General features: G+C 33.8%; 1 long non-coding RNA gene across 1 annotated transcript in view; it reads left to right on the forward strand.

Moving 5' to 3' along the window:
- LOC117173484 overlaps positions 1-15,738 on the forward strand; it is a 120,870-nt gene that overhangs the window by 73,774 nt on the left and 31,358 nt on the right. Inside the window, exon 3 of the long non-coding RNA XR_004467199.1 lies at positions 1,837-1,902. This is a non-coding gene — a long non-coding RNA (uncharacterized LOC117173484). The remainder of the gene's footprint in view (positions 1-1,836; positions 1,903-15,738) is intronic.

Below are 15,738 nucleotides of genomic sequence, written 5' to 3' on the forward strand. Positions count from 1 at the left end.
CGCCAATTAGCACAAATGGTAAGTTCCGACAGTGCCTACAAGTGTGCCTACTGGCCGCTAAATGGCAATACCGGTTTCATATGTATACACCTGGTATATAACCATAAGAAAATTTTAATTATTTTCTGAAGATGCACATTTCTCAAGATGAGACTTGGACGGATTTTCGAGTATCACATTCTAAGATGTTCCTCGATTTTTTAAATCGAGGCATCTACTTTATCGACGCTAAAAGTTTCTTTTTTCTCCGCTAGAAATCGCTAAAACTGCTCCAAAAATAATGATAGATTACGTGTGTGCAGATACTAATTTTTTGATTTGGAAGGAATGTGCAAATTTTATAGCTTATATTGACTTTTTTAAGGCTTAGACGATTTAGTCTAATATTGATGTCAGTGCTCAACATACGCGAATCAAAAAATCTAAAATGCATCAAACCAAAAATGATCTGCAAAGTCTTATAACTCGGATGGTTATAACATATTTCATCAATTTATAGATAAACTTTCCTCAAAATTATAAACATATAATGAAACACCTAAAAAGCAAAACTTTACGTGAAGGTTTGAAGAAAATCGTTATTAAAAAAATTGTTGCGCAACATGGTAAAATTTCTAAGTTTCGTCGATACAAATGTTAAATGCTCATTAAATGTTATCATCAGAACTTGTAAAATGCTCTAAAACGCCAAAACATAAAATATTACACGAAGAAAAATTGTAGTGGATTTAAATTATTTATTTAAAAATTATTTTATTTATATTTCCGTGAACGGTTAGTTTACTTTATATCTATTTGATGTCGCATGATGATAAAAAGATTAACGAGAAAAAAGAGTTCAAAAATTGTTGTTTAAACTTGCCTGAACTATAGCTTATGAGAATGGCTTCTTCCATTAAAGATTCCATTAAAATGCATTGACAAAATACTCGCAGTAAATTATTATTTATTTTTTAAATACCTTCTTTTTTTTATATCTTTAGATAATAGAAATAGTGGGTGTTAAAATTAAACAAATAGTTTGTAAATTATATTTTTTTAATTGTAAATAATATTCGGACGATATGCATTCATATGATTATGACTAGATGGTCTTTAAAACAATTAAATTATTTTTTATCATTTTTAAAATTAATTCCGGCATTTTCGTACACCAGCAGTTTGCCATAATACTGGCCCAGTTCAGCCCGCCAGTACTGGAACTACGACAGGCGGTACTGGTCCAGTACTGGGCCATTGGTGTATTTCTACCTGGGATACCTACGTAATCACTTGGAGCCTGACCAGTACCTGCCTAGTACTAATCTGCAGTAGTGGCCCAGTGATGAACTTCAGTCCTGGCCCAGTACTACAGGTCAGTACCTCGCCGAGTATGCAGTATTGGTTGAGCCAGTACTGGGCCAGTACTAACAGAGGGTACCGCACCAGTACCAAATATAGTTTCTGTTATGCCTCCTTGTTTCTTTTTACCCCTATCCTATACATTCCTGAATCATTTTACAGAGATCTGCTACAATTTTTAAAATTTTACAATTTCTACCATCTTTTAAATTTAAACATTATAAGAGGACACCACCTGAAAGTTCTGTACAAAGTTCACAATTTTCTACCGTTTATTTCTTTACCCCGGTAAAGATGAATCTCATCTTCCCTGTCTTGTTTAATAAACTTTTTAAATATACGATTTAATAGTGTGTCTTTAATTTGTCACTCGATTTTCTATTCGTTAAAGCCGCCCTGCCACCGAGGAAGTTCTTAAGAAGACGCCTTAGGATTCTAGCAATTCCTTATTCATTACAAGACATGCATTTTAAATCTCGTTCCTTCTTTTTACAGGATGCCGATTCAGTGGAACGGTTGAATGAGTCTGGAGAACTGCGTATTATGCTCAGACCATACAAGGTAGGTTATGGTGAATAAGAGATAACCCATAATATTTGTTTTTTTGAAATTCATTAGTGTATTAAATAATTTGATTTGATCCACGGCCAAGTTCTTCATATATGTGGTAGTTGAATTTTTAAAATTCGATACAAGCTGACCTCCAAGGGGCCATCCACATACCGCGTGGACACTTTAGGGTGGAGGGGGTATGGAAAAAGTCCACGCTTGTCCACGAGGGGGACCGGGGATTTGAACTAGAATTCACGTGGACACACATTTCCCTAAATCTCTGGAAAATATACTGAAATGAGGAAAGGTATACACTAGGTATACCCTAACTTTTATATTGTGCTCACGCACAATATAATGTTTATTTTTATTTTTATTTCAATTTCAATTTTTTTCACGACTTTTTCTTTGAAATTCAAATCACGTTTAAACTCACGTTCCTAAGCTTATTCGAATTTTTTCAGCCAATTCATCGCTCGTTTTGAACTTCTTATAGTCCGGGAACTCGCGAGAATTCTATGGACGTCATTTTAGTACTCACTAAAATTTCTGATTCTTTTGTTTTCATAGTGAACAGTTCGAAATTCGTTGACTGGCTAACAGCTGTTGGTGTATTTCGCAACAATTTATCGTTCAACACGTCAAAAATTTTACTTAAAAAACGTCATTTATAATAAATAAAAGTTTCACTGGCAGCTCCTGATTGGTTCCAAAGTTAACTGGCAGACTGTGAAACATGTTAAAGATTCGAGTGAAAGAACGTCATTTCAGTACTCTTCAAACCCACGGGAAATGATTGTTCGGATGCTAAAAACTAACAATAAGTTTGACTGGCAGCTCCTGAGTGGTGCCAAAGTTAAATGGGAAACTGTCAAACATGTCAAAAATTCGAGTGAAAAAACGTCATTTTAGTACTCATCAAACCTACGGGGAACAATTGTTTGGATGCTAAAAACTAACAATAAGTTTGCTGGCAGCTCCTGAGTGGTGCCAAAATTAACTGGCACACTGTCAAACATGTCAAAGATTCGAGTGAAAAAACTTAATTTTAATACTTTTGAAACCCATTGCGGATGATTTTTTAGGCGCAAACAACTACCAAGAATTTAAACTGGCAGTTTATCGGTGGTGCCAAAGTTGACTGGCAGGTTGTTAAACATGTCAAAAATTCGAGTGAAAAAACGTCATTTTAGTACTCTTCAAACCCATTGAGGATGATTGTTTTGGTGCAAACAACTAACAGAGAATTTGCCTGAGAGCTCCTGAGTAGTGCCAAAGTTGGCTGACATTTTAATCAGAAACCGAATGAAAGTTTTGTTCTTTTCATTAACCAAAATTTTCATCTATAGAATACTTCTATAAAACTAATATGTACATTAAAAAAGAAACTACGAAAATCTCACTTTTTACGTAAATTCACAGCTCGCAACAATGGTTTTCAAGAGTACTAAAATCACATTTCTTGGCTTGAATTTTTGGCATATTTGAAGGCCTGCCAGTCAACTTTGGCACCACTCAGGAGCTTCTAGTCAAACTTCTTGGTAGTTGTTTGCACTTAAAAAATCATCCGCAATGGGTTTCAAAAGTATTAAAATTACGTTTTTTTACTCGAATTTTTACTTTTTTACTCGTTAACTTTGGCACCACTAAGGAGCTGCCAGTCAAACTTATTGTTAGTTTTTAGCATCCAAACAATCATTCTCCGTGGGTTTAAAGAGTACTAAAAACACCGTTTTTCACTCGAATTTCCGACCAATTTAACGATAAATTGTTGCAAAATTCGCCAACAGCTGTTAGCCAGTCAACGAGTTTCGAACTGTTGACATATGAAAACAAAAGAATCTGAAATTTTAGTCAGTACAGTACTCCACAGGGGGGGGGGGGGTTAAAAAGTGGTGAAAAATTGTCCACGTGGTGTGTGGATGGCCCCCAATCGAAATAATTTGATTTGACCCAGCGCGTGTTCAAAAGTTAAATTTGCGATATCTGTTTTTTTTTTCAAATTGACTAAAGTGCAATATTTAACCAAAAGTAAATTTCCCATAAATGAAGGGTACCTAGGAGAAAAAAAGTAATTGAGCCCTGGCTTTAAGGAAGTCGTTTCTTTAAAGATTGCGGATTCTCCGCAAGTTTTTAAAGTATGATATAATAATGATTAGGCATTATTCAGTCAAAGCCAGTCATAACAGGTTTCTTTTAAATGATATTAACTTGATATTATAAAAATAAATACAAAGAAAAATTTAAAATATAGTTTGTTTTAAATGAATTCTTTGTGGAATTTTGTATATCAAACTAAAAACATCCAATAATATTCCCTCAATAAGGGGTGAAAGGGTTGAAAATGCTAATTTATAGTTTTCTTGGCGTCTACCACTAACAAAAATTAAAAATGCTTACTGATCAAAGAATGTAATTGGACTTAAAATATGTGTTTTATAGAGGTTTGCAACATTTATTTGAACAATCATTCAATACAACGAATAATTTTGAAATAATCAAAGAAAAAAATTATTTTTCGGTGTACCCAGGTAATTGAGTAAAATTGATTGGAACATTTAGTTTTTCAACGACAGAAGTATTTCAAGCAGTTGCGTTTTTTGTAAGAATAAAAAAAATAGGGCCTTGATTTTTAGTTTTTTCAAAACTTTTCATAAATAGTTTGTGATGCGAAAAAAAGAAACTTTCTATGGATCCACTTTCTCTTTGCGTCGCAGTTGCTGAAGAATATGGTGTTAGTAACACACTTTTCACTGACCGCAATGACACACCGTTGACGCGATATATATTTTGGACTACAAAATAATTAAAATCGTATTAAAAGCAAATTTAAGTTGCGGTCATGTATCTAAAATAAGTATATAAAAAATTTAAAATTGGATAATGTTATGTTAAACGTAAAACAACACCAACGGCTGATCATAAGACCCAAAGACGAATGCATCAACTTGCCATAAAGATAGGCTGGGCAAGACAGTACGCGTCCAGCATTTAGTGTGTGATTGACTACATCACATCCTGCAGGAATTTTACCGCCAAGGTTCGAAAGTTCGCGCGCGAACTCCGGAGCCGTTATCACCTACTTAACAAGTCAAAGCTGCTGACCATCAGACAGCATATTGTTGAGAGAATACGGATACTATCTGACGCTAAGAGAAGTCTAGAGCGGAGGGAGAGGTGGGTCAGAGAAAATCAACAATTTCTCTCTGACTCATCTCCACTCTTCCAAGACCCTCCAGTTACTGTCGAACACCCACCCAAACCAGCGGAGGTTGTAGTATTTTGGAGAGAAGTCTACAAAGTTCAGCATAGACTGGACGAAGACTCAGAAAATATAAAGAGCTTCAAGGAGTTATGTCTCGCCCTCATAACACCTGATAAAGAATACCCACCCATCACTACCGAGGAGGTGAAAAAAGTATTAAGAGGGATGAAGAACCTTTCCGCACCGGGAACAGATTGTATCAAAACCTTCTGGTGGAAGAAGTTTTCTTCAACCCATCAGCATTTGGCCCGTATTTTCACCTCATATTTGAAGTCGGAAGAACCGATTCCAGACCGGTTGGTGGAAGGTCTCCCAATAATTCTGCCGAAAATAGGCAACTTAGCTGACCAGAAGAATTACAGGCCAATAACTTGTCTGAACACGCTTTATAAGATATTCACAGCTATCCTAAATGATAGGATTGTTCGGGCAATTGAACCTGTGTCGCAAGAAATGTATGAACAACGAGGCTCAAAGAAAGGCGTAGCCGGAAGTCAAGAGAACCTGCACATCCATAGATGTGTCTGCAAAGATGCAGCATTCTACCAGCTTGACCTATCGATGGCCTGGATTGATTATCGGAAAGCTTTCGATTCGACATCCCATAAACTTATCATCTGTCTTTGGAAATCTTAAAGGTTCATCCGCAAATAGTTGGGTGCAAAGAGAGATTGATGCTGCTTTGGAAAACCGGATTTACTATCTCATCTGGAAAAAATCGTGTGACAATTAACAAGGTCACCTTTCAGAGAGGTGTCTCATGTATTTTACATGGACGATCTAGAGATCTATGCTAAAAACAAAGAGCAACTACATCTAGCTTTAGGAATTTTCGAACGATATTCTAAGGAAATTGGAATCGAATTTCGGTTAGACAAATGCGCCAAGGTTTATTTAAAGCGAGAAAAACTTAATGGCATCCCTGAATATCCAGGGCTCGTTGATAGAAGCGCTCCCTGAAAGGTAAACTTGTTAGTTGTCACACGATTTTTTTCAGATAAGATAGTAAATCTGGTTTTCCAAAGCGGCATCAATCTCTCGAAGCACCAAATGATTTTCTTTGAGCCTCTTTATTCATACATTTCTTGCCACACAGGTTCAATTGCCCAAACAATCCTATCATTTAGGATAGCTGTGAATATCTTATACAGTGTGTTCAGACAAGCGATGGGCCTGTAATTCTTCGGGTCAGCTAAGTTGCCTATTTTCAGCAGAAGTATTGTGCGCGCTTCCACCAACCACTGCGGAATCGGCTCTTCCGACTTTAAATAGGAGGTGAAAATACTGGCCAAATGCTGATGGGTTGCAGGGAACTTCTTCCACCAGCAAGTTTTTTATACAATCTGGTTCCGGTGCGGAATAGTTCTTCATTCCTCTTAATACATTTTTCACCTCGTCGGTAGTAATGAATGGGCATTCTTGATCAGGTGTTATGAGGGTATCACACAGCTCCTTAAAGTTATTTATATTTTCTAAGTCTTCGTCCAGTCTATGCTGCACTTCGTAGACTTTCCTCCAAAATACTTCGACTTCATCTGATTTGGGCGGGTGGTCGACAGTTACTGGAGGGTCTTGGAGGAGTTGAGTTGGGTCAGAGAGAAACTGTTGATTTTCTCTGACCCACTGCTCCCTCGAACCTTGGCGGTAAAATTCCTGCCAGATGTGGTGTTGTCAATCACACACTGAATGCGGGACGCGTTCTGTCTTGCCCAGCCTGTCTTTATGGCAAGTTGATGCATTCGTCTTTTGGTCTCAGGATCAACCGTTGATTTTGTTTTACGGTTCTCATCGGCCAAAGCTCGCGCTGCATTATACACACAATTGTTGATAGCCCAGAGGTTGGATTCTTCGGAAAAATGTCCACGAAGCTTGTCATCCATTTCAGCCAGATCTTTAGGCTTGAGAGAAATTTTGGTGTTGTTGTTTCTTCGGGTCATAAAGCATTGCTCTTCCTCTATTGGATGCCTGCCCGCAGTTGGTCTTTGTATCGCCTTTCTTTCTCTGCTGTCGGCTTGTTCTAGCTGTGGTACAGTAGGCGTTCCGCTTACATGGCCCCTTTTTCGGAGTAGTTCGGCATGGTTTCCCTGACGTTGCTGCGTTCTGTTGTTTTGAACCGCACTTACTACAACTACGTTTGGTGTTGTCATTGTTGTTCCCACGAGAAGCTAGGTAAACGGGTTTCTCCATCTTTCTAGAACCCCGCATGCAAGGATAAGGCTGCGTACTCTGAGAGGTCGCCGGGTAGCCCAGAGTCACCGTTCTAGACACCTCACCCAGGTGCCATTCAGCTTTCGGCACGGTTTTCACACCACCGCTTGGGGGTTAATTCCTTCGGGACCACCCCTGGACAATTGTCCGCGACTGCCTATTTATTTTTGTAACCATATTCAGCAGAAACCCTTGGTACAGGGACCCTCTATCCGCAACCCGAGGACGCGTTCGGTGGCTTTGTCATAGTCCCTTCGGTTTGATTCTAGCTTGCCAAAAAAGGGCAATTATGGATCATGATGAATAGATGTGGATCAAGGCTATTATCCTATAGAAAATTGATTTCTTTTTGAGTAATTTCACTGTATATTCCCATAATATTATTTATAAAAGTCTTAAAAAGTCTTAGTACAAATAAAAGAAATGATTAGTGATGAACTTATTTAAAGAAAAACTTTCTTCTTGTTAAATCAACTTTTTTGTTAATTACTCAATGGCAAATATAAGTATGTTTCTTATTTCTTAACCTCACTTTTCAAAATAAAGAAAATTTCAGAAGTATCTAAAAAATGGTGAATGGTAAATTTAGATCTATATCAAAAATATTTTTTACAGTTCACAATGAGAAGATGAAGAAATTTAGCATTAATATAATGTTTTAATTCTACTCGACTTCTAAATTCATTTTCGATTCAATTTTCTTGATATGAAATAAACAAGACGACGCTATGCTTATGAGGAAAACGGTATGTTTTCGAAACGTTGATGGTCGGAGAAATATTATTAAAGGAATTTTCAACATAAATAATTCCAGTGTCTGAAGTATGTCACTTATTACCTAGATCATTATTATTAATTAAATCTTTTACTCAGACAAATAACATCGCTTTATAACATCTATAATTCTAACTAAAAGAAATGATAATGGTACAGAGCATAAGTTTTGATCCATATTTCCTTTAAAATGATTCATAATTACCACCAGGGGCGGCTTAAAGCTTTACGAGGCCCGGGGCTAAAATGAATATAGGGCCCACTTAAGGGCAGCAAAATGTGATTAATCTTTTCACGAAAAATTGTATATGCCCGTAGTTATTGAGACTGACAGTTTTTGATTTTTGAATGAGCAAATCATTTATTACCTAATTAAAAGTTCTATAGCTTGTAAGTTGTAATCTTTAGCAGATGTCAACTGTTTCATCCCAGCTTAGCTACCTGATTCCTGAAAACCGCAAGCTCTGCCAGTGGGGTTCATAGTTTTTACAAATCTGAATATAATGGACATAAAAATTGACAAACTAAAACTTTTGTAATTTTGACCATGGAAAATATTAAAGCCGTCTATTGGTAATATAACTTTCTTTAGAAAAAATGCTGTTTACTTCTCAAGACTTGAACTTCTCTTCTTAAGGCTGTTGAGACGCTCAAAACTTACGAGCGCTCAATGATAATTCGGTTTTGAAATTTTTTAAATGTACTCTGAACATTTTCCCGGCAAGGAAAGATGTTCCACACTTTAGAAATATACGCTTTCAATCTACTTTTGAAAGAAATCGAGTAACGGCTAAAAATGAGAGAAAAGTGGTTAACAAACTACATAAATGAAGACCAAAGCAACTGACAGCTGTTTGGCGCTGATCGCTTAGCGTTACTTGATCGTACTACCAAGCATGTGTACTGTCGGTAAATTTGCACTCCTCTTGGCGGGACTGTTAAATTTCATTAAAAATGCGATTTGTTTTCCTAATATTGTAATTGTTTATTCACAATTACAATATGAACGCGCTGATAATAATTAGTGATGATAACATTTCAATTTAAAACATATATTTTTTATTGATTTATTTACATAACTTGTTGGGTTGTCACTTGCAAAACAGAATGGAAATGGCGCATTAGGTGGAATCGTATAGACAAGGTAAGTATTGCACAACCAACTCTCGCTTTATAGATCACTAATATCAATCACCTAAATTCCTAATTGAAAATAACAACATCTGCAGATTTTTGTAGACATTTAAGAAACATCTTCCTTTTGATATCGAGTTATATACTAGAAATTATTGTACACAGCAGACGTCGAATTTAGTAACAAATTTTTGCGAATCAGCACGTAGAAAATAGTTTGCAAATTTCTTCTGAAACAAATTGTTACTAAATTCGATGTCTGACTATTTTCTACGACCTGATTCGCAACAATTTGTTACTAAATTGAACGTCTGCTGTGTACAATAATTTCTGGTATATAATTCGATATTAAAAGGACGATATTTTTTAAATGTCTACCAAAAATCTGCAGATGTTGTTATTTTCAATTAGGAATTTAGGCGATTGATATTAGTGATTCATAAAGCGAGAATTGGTTGTACAATACTTACCTTATTTATACGTTTCTACGTAATGCGCTATTTCCATTGTGTTTTGCAAGTTACAATCCAACAAGTTATGTAAATAAATTAATAAATAATATATATATATTTTAAATCGAAATAATATCATAGATTTTTATCGGCCAGTTCACGAAATTAGTGATGAAAGGTATCACTTTCCACAGTTTTCCTATTTCGAAGCCAAGTAAGACATGTCAATAAACAATTACAAAATTAACAACAAATATCGTATTTTTCTTGTAATTTAAAATTACTGCCGAAAAGAGTGCAAATTTACCGATAGCACACATGCTGAATAGTACGATCAAGTAACGCTGAGTGATTAGCGCCAAACAGCTGTCAGCTGCTTTGGTCTCCATTCATGTAGTTTGGTTAACCACTTTACTCTTATTTTTTAGCTGTTTCTCGATTTGTTTTGAAAAAGCAGATCGCAAGCGTATATCCCACAACCGTGGAACCCCTTTCGGCGACGGGAAAATGTTCAGAGTGCATTTTTTAAATCTCAAAACCGAATTATCGTTGACCGCTGGTAAGTTTTGAGTGTCTCATAGATTTTGTCATGTTTGCGCGCCCCGTTCCAACAGCCTTAAAACAAGTTTACCTCGACTGTTTACCTCGACATAGCCGTCTTGGAGACGAACTGAAGACGAGCCAAGTCGACCTCGAGACGACATTTTTATACTCGGGATGTGATTAAAAATGCATCTGTTTGGTAAAAACTGCAACATTTTGTAAGGAAGTACCCTCGATACATCGCAAGTGAGTTGAGAGAATGCTTCGATTTGTTATTGACTTTTCGAAGCAGATATGGATTTCGGATAATATTCTATATAATTCAGAATTATTTCAGAATTTTTTTATTTTTCAATCTTCCTATATAATACAAAAAGTATGTATGTCTTCTCATTAGACCGCATGTTATTTTCAATCATTGATTTCTCGACTATGAAGCTATAGAAGGTTCTAAAATTTTAACCAAAGCTTCAGTGCATTTTAATACAACTGTCATCTAAATATCAAAGAGATTCTCATTTGAACTCTATTACCGAGGGTACTCCCTTAATCAAAATGTCAATGAACCCTTCTTAATTTTGGACTAACTTTTTAATCTGGGTTTCGCAAAATTTATTGGACTACGTAACATTTATGCCCTACAGAAATGATAAAATGTTACTTTTACTCATTTGGCAAACTTTGTTTGTATGTTTCTTTCCAAAGTTTATAAAGTCTTAGTGAGATTTTTTTGGTATTTTTTTTGATAAGCAAAAGACCTGAGGTAATTGTTAGAGACCTCCTCACGGTGTTTAAAAAGTGTTACATAAACTGAAAATGTAGATAAAATCTGTCTGTGCACGTTCATTCTATGCACAATGAGAAAGCAAAATCACTAGCGTTTAGATTTTAATTAACTCATTTAAATTTTTTAGAGCATCGTAAAGATTATAATTGGTAAAAACTTGAAAATACAGAAAACAATAATTATTAAAGATAGAGTCAATTGAATAATTACTGTACATACACAGATGGACCATTTCAACTGACGTCCGCAAATATCTATGTTGGTGAGTCAGATACAAAAAAATTGTTTGTGGAAAAAGTTGTTCAGGACACTGGGGGCCATCTAACGGTTCTAATAAGTGTAAATTGGAGGTGAATTTCCAAGATTTCAAGGCCATTTGAAGGTCAAAGTCAGTTTTTTAAATCGGGAAACCCTATTTTTTACACCGGATTCGAAAAGAGCCGAAAATTTTATGTCCGAAAAGATAGTTATTAATTTGTTAGGGTGACTTTCAGAAGGTCAAGGTCAAATGTTTGAAAATCGTCCCGAAGCTGTTTTCTTTAATCTTTCGAGGATTTATGTGCGAACAAATGTTTCACCCATAGATCCTCAAAAGTTCAAAGAAAACAGTTTCTGGGCGATTATTCAACATTTAACCTTGATCTTCTGAAGGCCACTCTAGCAAATTAAAAACTATAGTTTCGAACGTAAAATTTTTCTATTGAAAAAAATTATTTTGACCTTCGACTTACGCTGAAAATTGACCGCAAGGTCAGAGTTATTAGTACAGTCAGATGGCCCTCACTGTCCTAAATAACTTTTATGCAAACAATTTTTTTATATCTGGCTTACCAACAGAGATATTTACGTGCGTCGATTAAAATGGTTTATCACACATTTAAATAGACGAATACTGCCATGATTTGGAAGAACACCGTTAACTGCAAATCGGATAAGTCACCTGAAAGTCGTTAATGGTAGGCGGCTCAAGGGACTTATCCGAAATGCAGTTAACGGTGTTCTTCCAAATCACAACAGAATATATCAATAATACATATTAAATATATATTTAAATCTCTAAACTATTTTCAACTTTCAAACATCGGTTATTTGAAAAAAATACTAAATAAAATCTTATTAATTAAATTTTTTATTCTGGAAAAATTGTTTATAAAGTATTTATATAAGCCAAAAACTGTATTTAAAAATGCGGGGATGAAAATGAAACTAAGGATTTCTTAAAGCTTCATGATTACGAAGGATGGTTTATCGCATTTACTTTAAGTTTTTTCCAATAAACTAAAAATTGTCGGTGTATAGATTTAACTGCTTGCTCGGAACAAATTCCCAGTCTACCTCCATTAAGAAAACGAAGAGAATCTTTGATGTAGTGCCTTTTTAATATTATTGAACAACCAGTAGCTTTATACATTTTTTTAAAGTTCCTTACATTTGGATCGAAGTCTTTTCCGTCTTTACAGAAAACAAATACACACTACCATGTCCATCGCTTTAAATGCTTTTATGTTAGTAGCAAGAGAAGGCGACGAAATTTTTATAAATTTTCTTATTATCCAACATATCAGCCGATTTAAGTAGTTTGTAATAAACTTTTGCCTCAAATACTCTTCCATGATAATTTTTCGAGGAAAGGGATAATCTTTGTGGCCACAAAAATACGACTTAATATGTGTATGTTTGTACGTACAATGAAAAACAGGATTACTGGTACCAAGTGAATTTTACTTGGCTGAAGTAAGTGAAAGTCCTGTTTATTTTCAAAGAAACATTTACTAGAGGCAAATAAATACGACCTGTTGGTCGAAGGAAAATATTTCTTTGAAACAAACAAATATTAATATACATATGTAATTTAAACAAATCACATAATTTTAAATCTTGATGAACCCCAGACAAATTCGATGAAAAATCCACCCCCAGCAGGAATTGAACGTGGGTCGATCGAGTGTAAAGTCCACAACGCTGACCACGATGCTAACGTGACATGGAAATTTTAAGGCGGAAAACCGTGTTTAATCTTCGCCATAAATGCCAAAGAAATATTTCTTTAAATCAAAAACATGGATATTTAATTTAAAAATATATTTATTTAATCTAAAGAAGTATTCAATTGAAACAAATGACGCCAAATTATTAAGCTTATGACTTAAAAACATGATTACTCCCTTGGAATAAATGTTTACTTGTTATGAATAATTTAATTCTAGTGATCAAACGAAATATTTTCTTCCACTTAAGAAATAAGAATTTATGTAAACTTAATACCTTTTTCATCTGAATAAATGCTCCATTGCTATAAATGCATGAACCCTTTGTGACAAAAAAGTATATACTGTAATTCAATTAATATTATTTTTAATTAAATTATTAATTCTTTGATTTAAAAAAACCTAAATTCTTTATTTAAGTATGGAAAAATGATTGATTCAAACGTGTCCCGAATCAGATCAACGAATCGACCTCTTTGAATCCAATATATATTTCTTTAAAAGACAAATCACATTTCAACGAATCTAGACCTTTTGAATTTAGGAAACCCTTTTCTTAAATGTAAAAAATATGTATTTCAATCAAGAAAATAAAGCCGAAAAATTCATTTTTTTAGATCAACAAAAGATATATGCCTGGTTTAAATAAAAATTACTTCTGTTAAAGAATATTTTCTTGATGCTAAGAAATAGGATTCAAGTAAATTCATTTACTTGATGCTAAGAATTATTTTTTTCAGTGTGCATATAAATATATAGTTTACAAAGTTCAAAATTAATGGAAAGTTGAAAAACATAAGCAATATATAGTAATATTATATTAATCGATTCAAATGCATGATATATATGTATAGTAATTATTAAATTAACTTTATTTTTCATATTTATTGTTTTTTATGTTTTCCAAGTACAAAGAAACCGTCCTTGATACAGATATGTAAATGTGACGGTCTGCGAAGAAAAGGGGACCTAATGCATCAAAGTCGAATTTTACAGGACGAGATATAGAAATGAATGGGTTGCGCGCACAACCCATTTCTCCTTTTCGGAATTTCAAAACTCGAAGGTGCACAATTGCCGGTCGGGAAAATTCAGCAGTTCTATTTATATCTCGATCCGCTTTGAAATAAAATCAAGAAATTGGTATTTGAATGTTTCCAGGTTTCGATCAGCCCTGTGCATCTCTCCATATTTCAGATTTTAATTTGACCCCGCAACTAGCTTAAACTGATGAGTTCCTAATATCTCCAGCGCAGCGCTAGTTGTCCTATCACTCCCTGTTTTTACATAGAAAGCAATAGGACTACATCACTTTTTTAATTTTTTAGTAAACAAAATGTTATTTCCATGCAAAAAATTCTTGAAATTCAAACAATCTTACTCATTTAACATGTGAAAATACTTTTCCAATCATTTTCTATGAATATGGTCGTACAATAATCCTGGCGAAGTGGAATAAATTTTGGATTTGAATTTGAATGAAAATTAAAATATGATTCCTAATGTTTATTGTTCAAAATAAAATAACAATATGATTAATGGACTGTAAAAGTCTCGGGAAAAAATTTGAATAGTAATAATTTTAAATTTACCATGTGAATACTCTTGCTTATGAATATATAATGGATCTAATGTATTTATAATTGAATTTAACTAAATTCACATATGAAACCATTTTATTTAATAATTAGCGAAAAATAAAATAATAAATTCTTTAATTTTTATATTTTATCCTTATATACTTTTAAGCCTTTAAAAAAATGTTAAAACATTGATTATATTTACATCTTGGACAATTTATAAAATTATAATTTATACTTTTTCCTCTGAAAAATAATTTATTTTTCCACAATTTGAATGATTGAATAAACTTTTTTTAATATTCTTTATAGACTTTTATGTTATATGTTCATAAATGAAAATTTATTTCAATTTCAATTACATTTTTTTCATTATATTTAATAGTGTAAGTACTCGCTACACCTTTGAATATTAAGTTTGAACTTGTAAACTATTAAAGCTTTTTTCACGAAACGAGTTATATACTTTATTATTATAAATATTATTTACAGCATTTTCAGATATAAAAAGTATTATATTTAACTTTTTATTCAAATTCAAATCTAATATTCTACTTTACCAAGTTTATTGGGTGACGTTTTAATTCATGTTTTCCAATAGCACCTATATACATCGTTTGGAAAACTGTTTTGAAATATCAATTGAGTAACATTCCTTTCATTTTAATATTTTTTTTTACCAAAATAACATTCTGTTCATTAAAAAATAAAAAACTGGTCTATTCTCATTGCTTACAATGCTAAAATAGGAAGTGATTGGACAACTAGTTTCGATGCTTCGATTTTTAGGTTATGTTTTTACAGGTGTAAAATATTATATTAATATTATTACGAGGGTAGTTCAATAAGTCCTTAGAATGAAGTATAAAAACAATTTTTTTGGGGTAAATTTATTTTTTTATTTTTCAACATAATCTCCTTGGAGCTCTATACACTTGGTCAATCGGTTTTCAATTTTTTTTAATCCTTCAGAAAAGTGCGTTTTCGGAAGTTCCTCAAAATAAGCATTTAAAGAGGCAATGACGTCTTCGTTGTCTGGAAATCTCTGTCCACCGAGCCATTTTTTCAAGTTTGGAAATAAGAAAAAGTCACTGGGGGCTAAATATGGTGAATA

This window comes from Belonocnema kinseyi, chromosome 5 (assembly GCF_010883055.1).
Source record: "Belonocnema kinseyi isolate 2016_QV_RU_SX_M_011 chromosome 5, B_treatae_v1, whole genome shotgun sequence".
Lineage (NCBI taxonomy): Eukaryota > Metazoa > Arthropoda > Insecta > Hymenoptera > Cynipidae > Belonocnema > Belonocnema kinseyi.